This window comes from Malania oleifera, chromosome 8 (genome assembly GCF_029873635.1).
Source record: "Malania oleifera isolate guangnan ecotype guangnan chromosome 8, ASM2987363v1, whole genome shotgun sequence".
Taxonomy (NCBI): Eukaryota; Viridiplantae; Streptophyta; class Magnoliopsida; order Santalales; family Ximeniaceae; genus Malania; species Malania oleifera.
Window position 1 is genome coordinate 13621733 of NC_080424.1, and position 14320 is coordinate 13636052.

Below are 14320 nucleotides of genomic sequence, written 5' to 3' on the forward strand. Positions count from 1 at the left end.
TTAGATATAGCACTGTCGGTAGCTACACCATCAGGGTCAGTGATCAGATGTCAGAGGGTACTTAGAGACTATTCGATAGAGATTCAGGGAAAAGTATTACCAGCAGATCTCATTGTATTTGATATATGTGGGTTCAATATAATACTGGGTACGGACTGGTTGGCTGCCAATCACACTAGCATTGATTGCTTCCAGAAAGAAGTAATTTTTCGACCTCCTGGAGAGCAGGAATTCAGATTCGTTGGTTCACGGGTACGTGCTCCAACACAGCTGGTGTCCGCTGTGCAGGCGGACAGATTACTCTTGGATGGAGGTAAGGGGTTTATAGCATTTTTGAAAGAAGCATCTGAAAATGAATTAAATATTGACAGCACCCTAGTGGTACAGAAATTTCTAGATGTTTTTCCAGATGAGCTACCAGGATTGCCTCCTGTGCGCGAGGTAGATTTTCCTATAGATTTACCTTCAGGGACTGCGCCGATCTCTAAGGTCCCGTACCATATGGCTCCAGCTGAATTGGGAGAATTAAAGGAGCAGTTGAAGGATTTGTTGAACAAGGGGTTTATACGGCCTAGTGTATCGTCGTGGGGAGCTCCAGTTCTGTTCGTAAAGAAGAAGGACGGGTCCATGAGTATGTGCATCGATTATAGAGAAATCAACAAAGTTACTATCAAGAATAAATATCCTCTACCCCGTATAGACGATTTATTTGATCAGCTCCAGGGTAAACATGTATATTCCAAGATCGACCTCAGATCCGGGTATCATTAGGTGAGAGTAAAAGCGGAGGACGTCGCGAAGACTGCCTTTAGGACCAGGCACGGGCACTATGAATTTCTCGTTATGCCGTTTGTCTAACGAATGCCCCAGCCGTGTTCATGGACTTGATGAACAAAGTTTTTCACCAGTATCTAGATTAGTTTGTAGTAGTTTTCATTGATGATATACTGGTGTACTCGAGGAGTTTTGAGGAGCACGAGGTACATTTGAAACAGGTGTTGCAGACTCTCAGGGAGGAGCAGCTTTATGCTAAGTTTAGTAAATGTGAGTTCTGGCTCGAGAAGGTGGCATTTTTAGGCCACGTGATCTCAGGGGATGGTATTTCAGTGGATCCCAGCAAGATTGACATGGTGGTAAATTGGGCTAGGCCGAGGAATGTGCAGGAAGTCAAGAGTTTCTTAGGACTGGCAGGTTATTACCGTCGTTTTGTTGAGGGGTTTTCAGCCTTGTTAGGTTCTTTCACGCGGTTGACTAGGAAAAATGCCAAATTTGTGTGGGATGAAGAGTGCGAGTAGAGCTTCCAGGAATTAAAACAGCGGCTCGTCACTGCACCAGTACTGACGATTCCATTGGGAGGCGATGGTTATGTTATTTACAGTGACGCGTCCTTGAAAGGGCTTGGCTATATGTTGATGCAACACGGTAGGGTGGTAGCATATGCATCTTGACAGCTGAAAGAATATGAAAAGAACCTACTCACGATCTAGAGTTGGCTGCGGTTGTACATGCACTGAAGATCTAGAGGCATTATCTTTATGGTGAGAGGTGTGAGATATTCTCTGATCATAAAAGCCTAAAGTATATCTTTACACAGAAAGAATTGAATATGCGGCAGAGGAGGTGGTTGGAACTCATTCAGGATTACGACTGCACTATCAGTTACCACCCAGGTAAAGCAAATATGGTAGCTGATGTGTTGAGCCGTAAGTCAGGAGATACAGCATAGTTAGCAGTAGTGGTTCAGCATCCGATTTAGATGGACTTAGAGAGACTCGGTGTGGAATTAGTGGAAGGTGATCCTCAGGCGCTTATGGCCAGTTTGGTTGTACAGCCCACGTTGTATGAGAAGATTAAAACTGCTCAAAAAGATGATCTAGAGTTAGTGGAGGTGATAGCCAAAGTACAGGATGGTCAGGGGGAAGAGTTTAGTATTTCTGACGATGAGACTTTGAGATTTCGCACCAGATTGTGTGTGTCTGGAGATGATAGCATTAGGAGGACAATTCTAGAGGAGGCACATAGGTCTCTATACACTGTTCATCCTGACTATACGAAAATGTATAGAGATCTGCGAGATTATTTCTGGTGGAGTGGTATGAAGAGAGAGATAGCAGAGTTTGTGCAACAGTGTCTGACGTGCTAGCAGGTTAAGGCTGAGCACCAGAGGCCAGCTAGTCAGTTGCAGCCACTTTTCATTCCCGAGTGGAAGTGGGATCACATATCCATGGATTTTGTTACTAGGCTGCCGCAAGCACTGCATAGTCAGAATGCCATATGGGTGATAGTTGATAGGTTGACAAAGATAGCATATTTTCTGCCTATAAAGGTCAGCTACCCTATGAACAGGTTAGCAGAGATTTACATACAGGAGATTGTTCGATCCCATGGAGTTCCGGTATCCATAGTCTCGGACCGTGATCCACGTTTTACGTCATGGTTCTAGAGGAGTTTGTAGGAGGCCCTAGGGACCCAACTGGCATTCAACACAGTTTTCCACCCTCAGATCGATGGTCAGATTGAGAGAACCATCTAGGTATTGGAAGATATGCTTCGTGCTTGTGTGCTAGACTTTGGAGGTAGCTGGATTCAGTTTTTGCCGTTAGTTGAATTTGCTTATAATAATAGTTATCCAGCTAGCATCGATATGGCACCCTATGAAGCATTGTATGGTAGGAGATGTAGATCTCCTTTTTTCTGGGATGAAGTAGGCGAAAGGCGAGTTTTAGGTCCAGAGATAATTTAGCAAGCATGTGATAAAGTCTGACTTATTCGAGATAGGATCAGTGCAGCACAGAGTTGGCAAAAAAGTTATGCAGATACTCGCCGCTGGGAACTGGAATTTGGAGTAGGTGATCATGTGTTTCTGAAAATAAATCCACTGAAGGGGATCTTGAGATTTGGGAAGAAGGGCAAGTTGATTCCTAGGTTTATTGACCCTTTTGAGATACTTGAGAAGATTGGACCAATAGCCTATCAGCTAGCTTTACCGCCATCTTTAATTCAAGTTTATGACGTATTTCATGTTTCTATGTTGAGGAAATACGTCCCAAATCCTTCCCATATCATCAGTCACGCAGAATTAGAAGTCAGTGAGGCTTTAGCATATGAAGAAGTTCCAGTACAGATCCTAGATAGGAAAGACCAAGAATTGCGCAACAAAAGGATACCATTAGTGAAAGTTTTATGGAGAAATCACGCTATAGAAGAAGCTTCGTGGGAGCTTGAAAGCGAGATTAGACAGAAATATCCCTACTTGTTTAGTGGATCATAGTATTGATGATATATATATATATATATATATATATATATATGCTTAGATGGTAATTTTATTTTGTTGAGTCCAGTGTAATTGTAATGTAGAGTATAGGTTAGGTAGTATTTTGTTTTGGGAGAAATTTTCTTTTATGGTTGTAATCTCCCAGAACTACCCATGTAACCACGGTATTCCTCCGCCATAAGTGAGGGCAGGTAATAAAATAAGTAGACCCTTTTCTTTATGGAATGATGGAAGTATAGATAAAGATTCAGATAGTAAATTTCGAGGATGAAATTTTATAAGGAGGGGAGAATGTAGTAACCCGGAAAATAATAGAATTTAAATAAAAAGGGAGAGAAAATAGAAACAGAAATAGAAGAAGGCCGTAGACTTCGTCGACGAACACAGGGTCTCGTCGACGAAGGTCTTCAGAATTTCGTTGACGAACACAGGGCTTCGTCGACAAGAAAATACCGAGAGACGGTTCTGGTTGCTCTGAATTTCGTCAATGAACACAAGGTCTCATCGACGAATTTTATGAAGGGCTCGTCGACGAGGTGACGTGTCTCGTTGACAAACCTGACCCTATAAATAGTGGAAACCCGAGATTTTTATCATTTTTCATCGAGCTCTCTCTCTCCTCTCTCTCTTTCTCTCTCTCTCTCTCTCTCTCTCTCTATGTCTCCCTCTCCCTTCTCTCTTCGATTCCGGCCCCACCAGTCACCGGATCGACAATCCGAAGCTACCACAACATTCCTAGCAGAGTTCTTTGCGAATCTGCCAGAGCGGATCGTCAGGAAAACAGAGTTGGATTTCATCCCAAATTCAGGGTAAGGCCTTTTAGTTAGTTTTTGGCTTTCTGGCAGTTATAGGAAATGATATAGACGGAAAAAATACTGATATTATGTTCTGATATATGTTGGTTTCAGGGTGTTTTGTAGGAGGCCCTGCAGGTGTTAGGCTTGTATTCCCTAGGGGCTTTTTAGTAGTCAGGTAAGGGAAATATGGTATGCTAGGCATTTCTTAAAATATGATACAATTTATTTAATTATGAAAATTATGTATTTAGTATGGTGTGGCTTGTGAATATGTATATGGTATGGGGATATGTTTTATGAATTTAGTTTCATGATTTTACGAATTTTAGTATTACGATTATGCAAATTTCAGTACCATGATTTTATGGATTTTAGTAACATGATTGTGCGAATTTCAGTACCATGATTTTATGGATTTTAGTAACATGATTATACGAATCTCAGTACCATGATTATACGAATATCAGTATTATGATTATGCAGTTACAGTGTTATGATTATACAATTATCAGATTTACAGTACAGTTTATGCAGCATCATGGTTATTATAATTACTTCAGAATCATGATAAATAAGATAGATATGTATATAAATATATTATATGATATTAGACCCTGTTGGACTTGCAGCTACAGAGCATGGTACCGTTGCTATAGATATTATGTTACTTATTTAGTGGAACCACCTTTTCAGATAATACGTGGTAAGGTCGATCACCTAAGCCCTTAAAGAGGTTAGGCTCCCCATCTAGATATGGGTTGAGGTGGGCAGATCGACTGACGGAGTTCAGTGATTTATTCCTGGTTGGCCAGTTAGGGTAAATCCAGCCTATGGCCGCACAACTTTGTCATGAGGGGGGTAAGTCATGACATACAGATAGCCACAGGGAACAGTTTCAGTTACTACTACATATGTACGGATTTACAGAAACAGGGACCATATTTATGTACACTAGAAGTAGTTTGAATTATAACCTATAATGCTGTTATGTTAAACAACATGGAAAGGGTTGGTGTATTTATTATTTGTACTGTACTTTTGTATTCAGTTATTCATGTTTATATGAAAATAGATTTCATGATATATAGTAACTCATTTGCCACACACTAGTAATAGCATTTTTCTTCTTACTGAGCGTTGGCTCATCCTAGTGTTGAAACATTTTTCAGGTGATCCAGGTAGGCGAGCAGATTAGGCTCGCAGGTAGAAGGGCATCAGTAGTACCTTGTCAGAGAGTGAGTATCATTTGTGGGAGCATTTTGGTATAGCCCTCACCAATTGAGGTTATTTTGGGAACCGTGATATATGTATATATTTTGGGGAAAACATTTCTGAACTTTGGTACTGTATGTAATGATTTATGGTTATGTTACATGATTTTTGCTTCTTGCTGCTTAGGTTTTGGTTGAGTTTACCCCCCAGCATGGTATCAGATCATGTAGAATATTAGTGTAAAAAAAAAATACTCAGTTAATTAAGCAGGTCGTTACACTCCCAATTGATCGAACTTGGTCACTTGGTCAATCGAACCTCGCGTCCGGTCGGCCGGAGCTCTCGGGTTGGCAAATTATTTTTATCGCAGTTAAATTTTTTAAATAGGGTTAATTATGCTTAAATGTTTTTAAACAATCCTAGTAATACCCAATAGGTCGCAAACGATTATATTTTTGACCTTGTCTATAAATATGAGTTCATTTGTGAATAGTAAGATGAGATTAGCCAAAATCATTAGCAAAAATCCTCTCTATCTCAAAATATCATTTTGCCCAAAATACTCTCAAATATTCATTCCCTTGATACATCTTGATATTGTGAGAGTTTATTGATTGCTCTTGTGTTTATTAGATACTACTAATACTCCCGCTATTTTTGTTTGATTGTGTGATTCATTTTTGGGGAGTTTAGTTAAGTTTATCCCACAGATTTCAATATTACAAATCTTGTGTTGGGATAAACTAACAAGCCTAGGGATCTTTGCATTGTCATTGCAAGATTCCCTTAGCTTTGATTTTGTTTTGCAAAAACATTTTCTACAAGCTATAACATTTTTCAACCTACTATTGAGCTCATTACATTGAAGGAAAATATTTTGAGTTAATTTGAATATTTGATTAAGCATCTTTGAAACTCTGATTGAATATTAAGATTTGGTATTAACTTGTTTCAAAGATATAGCTTGTTTAGAACATTCTTGAATATTATAGTGATCACATCCTGTTGAGTGTTGCTTACACAAAGATACACATATACACCACTGAGCTTATAGTTCTTACATGTTTGGTATGGATTGATTATTAGCTGTGCATATTGTAGTACATATTTGCTTAGTGTGAGAAGTATATTTTTGTGTACGCAAATTTTATATACATTTGTTGTATTCTAGGCGTAGGCCTGAAGAGGGAGACTAGTCCTGTTGAATAGTCTCGGATTGGCTTAGACCCGATTAGGAAAGCTAGGTGCACCTTCCTGGTAAGGCGTGTTGGTTGAGGTCAACCCCTTAATTGACCTAGTTGTAACCGGTGTCGCTTGACCCGTTAAGTGTGCTTTAGTGGAATCCTCAGTCTTACAAGCTAGAGGTGGGGACATAGGCAGTATTGGCCGAACCCCAATAACATATCGTGTGTGCACTGTTTATCTTTCTGCGGTTTACATTCCTACACATGTATGTTATAGTTGGTGAATGCTGCACATGATTTTAATTTTCGCACATTATATTTATTTGCGCATTTGGAACTGCATAGAAAGACCCTAAGTTGTGAATATACTGCTGTTATTTAGGTCAAACCTAGGAAAAAAGTTTTAAATTCCAATTCACTCCCCTCTTGGGAATACACCAATTCCAACATATCTATTGCGCTGTTCATTTACAAAATCTTTGGGATATTTGATTTGGATTGTGTTTAACTTCCTTTGATTAATTATTTGTTGAATATCATATCTTGAATCAAATGTTAAACTCTCACATATACATATACTCACATATTTTGGAGAGTTTACATATTGGATATCACCTGAGCATTAAATCCATATCATCAGTGAGTACATATTTATATGGACTGTATTGTGGTACATATATGCTTGTATAGAAGCACTTAAATTGTACGCGAATTTTAATTGACTGTTGTATTCCAGGCGTGGCTTGTGGGGGTTTGATCTAGCCTAAAAGGATCAACTGTTTAGGGTATTCTCTGCCTTGCAAGGAGAGTGTGTAAAGGTTTAGGTCAGCCTTGGTAATTTGACCTAGTTGTAACTGGTGCCGCTCTACCCGTTAAGTGAGCATTAGTGGAATCCTTGGGTTTGCAGGACAAGGTGGGGATGTAGCCACGTTTATCGAACCCCAATAACATATTCGGTGTCACTTTTACTTTTTCTACATTATATTCTGCTTCGTGCTTGATTAATTTTCCTTGTTGAATATACTGCGTACCTGGTTGGCACGTTATTGTATTTGGTTGAGAGATATAGGAAGTGTGTTGCATGTACTTAAAATTGATTGATATATCATCTCTACAATTTCATACGTATTTAGACTATCCCTAGGTTGTGTAATACTGTTGCTGGATTAGTTGAACCTAGGAAGAATTTTTATATCTCCAATTCATCCCCCCTTTTAGGATTGCACTAAAGTCAACAATTGGTATCAGAGCCTTGTTACCTAGACTTAAATGTTATTTTGTAAAAAGATCATGATGGATTGTGTTGGTGCATCCCCATCTTGTGAGGGAAGGTTATCTACAAACCCTCTAGTGTTTTGCGGTGAAAATTTCGCCGAATGGAAATTTTGAATGACTATATTTGTTAAAGCTTTGAATTGGAGGTTCTGGAAAGTTATTGCCTAGGGAAATAGTGTACTAGTGAAAATCATTGATTGTGTTGAAGTTCCCAAATCTGAAAATGAGTTAAATGATAATGACATGTATTTAATGCAAATAAATTTTGATGCCATGAACACTTTGTTGCATGCTTTAGATTCTAACATTTTTCATCAAGTTATGGCATTTCACAGTGCTAAAAAGATATGGGAGGAACTTGAAAAGAAATATGGAGTAACTAAGCAAGAAAAGGCTATCACTTCGGGTGACTCAAGCTCAAAAGGTCATGAAGGAGAAAATCAATGCTTTATAGCTTTAACCGACGAAGAGGTAAATTTGTCTCCTTCTACTTCATCGAATAATCCATGCATTGATTCCTGTGATAATTCTTGTGATACATTTGATACTGAATCATGTAATAGTTCTAGTAGTGAAAGCATGCCTAGTTATGAGGAATTGCAAGTTGTATACATTAAAACTCATAAGTCTTTTGTTAAAGTTAATAAAAGATATACTACCTTGAACAACAAGAATGAGTCTTTATTTAAAAATCTAGGATCTAAAATTCTTGTTGTAAAAGAAAATGAGTTGAAAATCATAAAATTGGATAACAAGAATGCAATGCTGGAAAAAGAGTTGAAAGATTTGAGATCCCTAATTTCTAGTGATAATAAAAAGGATCTTCTTATTTCAGAACTTGAGTGTAAAGCAAACACATTGACCAATGAATTTGTAAAATTACAGGATGTTTGCAAAGAATTAAAGAATTTTAAAATTCAAGATATTGAAAGAAAATTAGAAGACCAGGCTAAAATCATCTACACTTTTACTAGAAGTAAAAACAACTTCGATAAGTTGTTAGGTTCACAAAAATGACCTTAGATAAATAAGGTATAGGTTATAATGGGATTGAAAATAAGAAAAGAAAGAACCTATATATAGGGTACTTTGTAAGAGCATCAAAACATTGTGCTAGTACCTCCTCCAATCCATATACTCACACCACCTGCATCTTGTGTAAAAAGAAGGGGCACATAAAATTTGATTGCTCATTTAAAAGGAAAGGTGTGAAACCCAAACATGTCTGGAGAGTCAAAGTACCACCTAGTCCTAACCCATCAAGACTCAAAGATAGAAAAATGGTATGTGTTGTCAAGAAAGCAAACTCATTAGAACTTAAGGAGGAACGAATTCTAATTGGAATTACATAAATGCTTTCCTTAGGTTCTAGGCTTTGGGGGAGTGATGTTTATTGGCCTACGAAGTGATCTGTCCCTAAAATGGCAAATCTTAGCATATTCATTCCACCTTTGGTATACTAAGCTCATTTGAGAATCAAGCCAATCTGCAAATCCATGTATATAACCACTCTGAACTTAATGCGTATATTTATTGGCTGAAATATGAAATTGTTGGCTACTTGAATAAAAATTCACTTCCAATTGGACATGGCATGTTTACGTAGTATTTAATTTTAAATGCTTAACTCATACTTGAATATGAAAATCTATCGTTAAGCACACTTTGTCCATTGCGCAAGACTGAGCTTTAGGAAATAAATAATATATTAAGCATCATCTAATCCTAAACTCATCTTGGAGCCTTAAATTCCTAATAAAATTTTTAACCATCTCTACAGGTTTATGTACTGTTGATCATAACTCCTTATTCATCAGGTGCTTATTAATAGACATCCTTCTCGTAATCAAAATTAGAGTCATTGACTAAGGGATTCATGCTTTACTGTTCAAATCAAAATAATTCCTTGTGCTTTAAATATAAAATTCTTTGCTTTTGATTCATGCTAATGCCTTCCTTTCCATAAGAAATCTCTACAAAACCACGATCATATCTAAGTAGAGATTCATCCTCTCAATGGTTTGTATCCTTGTCATATCTAGAGGATACCCTCCATTTTTGGAAAATTTGAACTCACCAAAGAGCAGTATTCAAAGAAATTCATTTACTCCTTGATGCTCTTTGCTCAAGTTTGGACATGATCACTAGCACGAAATTTGAAAAATGTCTTGCATCACCGGAATACTCCTTTGAATATAATATAAATTTAATCTTTAAGAGTATTCATCCTATATTTCTTTCACAAGTTCTCAAACCTCAAGACAAATCCTTTAGAGCTTCATATCTTAAGTGAGGTTGAATGGCTAAATTAATTGCACTAGGTTTCAAATTTAAATTGTAAAAGAAACCTGCGCACAAGTAGCTATATCTGAAAGCCATTTGAACTTGGGCCTCTATCACATATTGAAATTCATAAGAAAAGAGGCATCCTAGGCTTATGACCCCGAAGAGGTATTGATTATGACTTTTTGGTCCTCTAAGCCTATTCATCCAAAGCTAAGCATATGTCATTAAAAATATAGATCTCTTGGCTAAAGAATTAAAAAATTATGAAAAGGCATAAAATGGATTAAGCGCATAACTCAAGGGGAACATATATTCTTTCATAGTTATATAAATTAAAATGCTCTCATATTTTTTATTTTATGCCTAAATGTCCATATGAGTACTGGACTGAATTCCTATCTATTCATGGTTATTTATTGTTCATGGTATCTAGTTGGATGGATTACATTTTATATGGACTGTTGATTGTACTACTGAATTGCATGCTTAATCTAGAATGCCTCCTGCATGGCGGATGCAGTTGATGTGTATTGCATGCTGGCAGACATTTTAGGTTCTCGCATGCTCAACCAGAATATTATATTGCTTGCTTGAATCCTTTTAGTGTAGGCTTTTATGGGAAATGTCCTATTTATAGACGACATGCCGTCGAAATTTCGTCTAACATTTCCCAAAATAATCAAATCTTTGGCAAAAAGACTGATGCATGAGCATGAATAATGTCGCGACATCTCGAAGCGGAACAAGGCGAATGAAAAATGTATTTAAAATTTCGTGAAAAATGGTGTAATGGAGTCGCCACTAACCTTTTAGAGTGTGGTTAGAACACTTGATCACTACCTAATTAAGGGTAGAATCGGTCTGCGTTGCCAAAGTCAGGATTGGGAGTACGGTTACGCGAGGGAAAGGTATTAGCACCCCCTACGTGCCCGTTCTTATGAACGGTACTTAGTTAATCGAAAATTATCCTAAAATAAATTTAACAAGCCTTAGAAAATTACTCCCTGTCAAAAGTGTAAAGAAAGTGCACAAAAGAAAATACTATATAGATATTCTCTTAGAACCGGGGCATACCATACTCTGAAGAGTTCAATGCCTCCTATTGCAATCGTCGGGATGGAAAATTGAGAAAATAGTTTATAAAAATACACTCCTGGGGTTTTGAAATTTGTAGGATTTTTCTAAGTATGAAAATAATATTCCGGGAGGTTTTCGGAATCCTTCGAGATGACACAAATCTCGGAACCTCAAACATATTTTTTATGGTTTTTGTAAGACTTTTTTGGACTTTTTCTGGTTGATTTTTTTTCAAGTGCAAAGACATTTTTGGAAAATTTTAAATTTTTGTGACTTTCAATATTTTTTTCGAAGTAATTAAATAACAAAAAGGGAATTAAGGCAAAATCCGTGAACATTGAAAAAAGATGGAAAATAAAATGGAAGGCTAAACCGATTTCATATCGGTTCAGAGGATCCAATGATTCTCAGAGGAGCAAATGGGTTTTAAATCCAGGGTTAAACCCAACGTTGAGCTTGAATTCCTCTTGTGTTCTTCCCCTCCAGTCTTCATTTCCTGTTGGTTAGTCTATAGCGTTTTTTCGGGGATGGTTTCTGAACCTTGAGTTAAGGCACTACGGAGTACTTTCTTCAGATGGGATGACTCGATAGTAGTAGAAAATAGGATTCGTCGACCACTGGATTTCCCGATAGAATGAAACGTAGCCTTACCGTTCACTCACAAAAAGAAACAAACTTACCAATGCAAGACTTCAATATCTCCCAAAATCTCCTCCTCCCATTGCTTACAATAAGAAGACTATTTATATACTTAACTTGAGGCAAGCATGGGAAACAAGACATTGTAAATTATGAGGGGAACAAAGCATGAGGTGAAAAATGATGAGAAAAACAAAACATGGGGTGAATAATAATGAGGGGAACAATCCATGGGGTGAATAATAATTGGGGGAACAATGCATGGGTTGAATGATAATAAGGGAAATATAGCATGGAGTGAATGATAATGAGGGAGACACTGCATGAGATGAATAATAATGAGGGGAATATAGCATGGGGTGAATGATAATGAGGGGGACAATGCATGGGGTGAATAATAATGAGGGGAATATAGCATGGGGTGAATGATAATGAGGGAGACAATGCATCTGGTGAATAATAATGAGGGAAATATAGCATGAGGTGAATAATAATGAGGGGGACAATGCATAGGGTGAATAATAACGAGGAGAATATAGCATGGGGTGAATGATAATAAGAGGGACAATGCATGTGGTAAATGATAATAAGGGGAATATAGCATAGGGTGAGGAACAAAGCATGCATGCATTTTATAAGTTGGATAAATAATAATAATAATAATAATAATAATAATAATAATAATAATAATAATAATAATAATAATAATAATAATAACAAGTCAAGTACGACCCAATCCGCGTGAGGCCTACAAGCCATGTGGGGCTATGTGGGGCCTACAAGCCGCGTGAGTGTTGTAGGAATTTGAGCTAGCATCAAAGAGGGAAATATGCACCAGATATAGGAATCCAAGCTAGCATACCAAAGGAGGTAACGTGCACCGGATGTAGGAATCCGTGCTTGCGTACTAAAGGGGGTAATGTGCTTTGGATGTAGGAATCCAAACTAGCGTACCAAATGGGGTAACATGCATTGGATGTAGGAATCCGAGCTAGCGTACCAAATAGGGTAATGTACACCAGATGTAGGAATCCGAGTTAGAGTACCAAAGGGGGTAATATGCACCAGATGTATGAATCCGAGCTAGCGTACCAAGACATGATGTGCATTGGATGTAGGAATCTGAGCTAGCGTACCAAATGGAGTAACGTGCATCGAATGTAGGAATCCGAGCTAGCATACCAAATAGGGTAACGTGTATCGGATATAGGAATCTGAGCTAGCGTACCAAATGGAGTAGCGTGCACCAGATGTAGGAATTCAAGCTACCGTACCAAAAGGGGTAATGTGCACCGGATGTAGGAATCCGAGATAGCATACCAGAAGATGTGAGGCCCAATGGAGATATGTGGGTCCCACAAGCCATGTGAGAGAGGGTTTGACACGAGGTCTTCTTGGAAAGGCCTGATTAAAATTAGGGTGTCTACAACTGCCCCTCTTTATAGGTCTTGTTGCTTTGAGGTAACAGTAGGAACTCTCCTATGTTTTCTATAGCAACATGCCTATAAAGATTAAAGACACCTATTTTAGCTAGGCCACACAACTGCCTAAGGCTTTTGGGTCAATCAGGTGTTGTTTGCCTCTGCTAACAAGGGACGGGAAGGGAGTAATTTGGGCAACATGGGAATGTCGTACCTTTCTCTAGAAAGTCAATAGTTAGTGGATTCTTCAGGTTATGTTAGTGAAGGGGACACATCTGAATCAAAGTACCCGGGTGACTCGCCTCGAGTGAAAGCACAATGCGGGTAATGTGCACCGGAAGTGGGAATTCGAGCTAGCGTCACTGGAAGATTGCAGATGATTTGACTAGACCAATAATTAGCCACATGTCGTCTTTCGAGTAAGGCCATGTGTCGTCTTCTGAGTGAGGCCACGTGTCGACCAATGAAAGGGGAGATGGAAGGTGACCCGAATCAAAGACGCGGTGCGATCCTATTCGTTATGGAGAAACACAGATCGAATGGCTCACAAGAGACCGCATAACACATCAAAGTGTGGAGGATGGCTTGCCGCATGTCATACCTGAGTGGTGGGTAAAATGTGAACCGAATTAGACATGTGGTTATCGTGTCCATTGCCACAAGGGGGGGTGATCGGATGGCTTTTAGAGAGCCACGCAAGACTTAGCGAATGTGGAGGCAGAGATGTAAGGTGTGGATTGGTGACGTGGCTCAATCCAAACCGTCCCCAGAACACAGATTATACGGTTGAGGTATGACACACTTAGATTCATTACGTGGCACAATCTCTACTGCTGCCAGAACACACAGATTCAACGATGGTCAAAGGGGGGCGACGCCGCACTCTTCATGCGTGGAGGAAAACGAGCTGCATGTCGGTGGCCCGATGGGTGAGTGTATGTGGGCGTGGATCGGTGACGTGGCTCAATCCAAGCCGTCCCCAAAAAATGCAAATTGTGCGGTTGAGGATTGATTCACTCGAATTAATGAGCTGGTGAGATCTTGGCTGTGTCCAGAAAGCACAACTTAGACGGTTAAGATTTGACCATGCAGTTCCTTATCAGATGGAGGAGATGCTGCCATGCGTCATCATCTTATGGTTCCTAGGTAGAA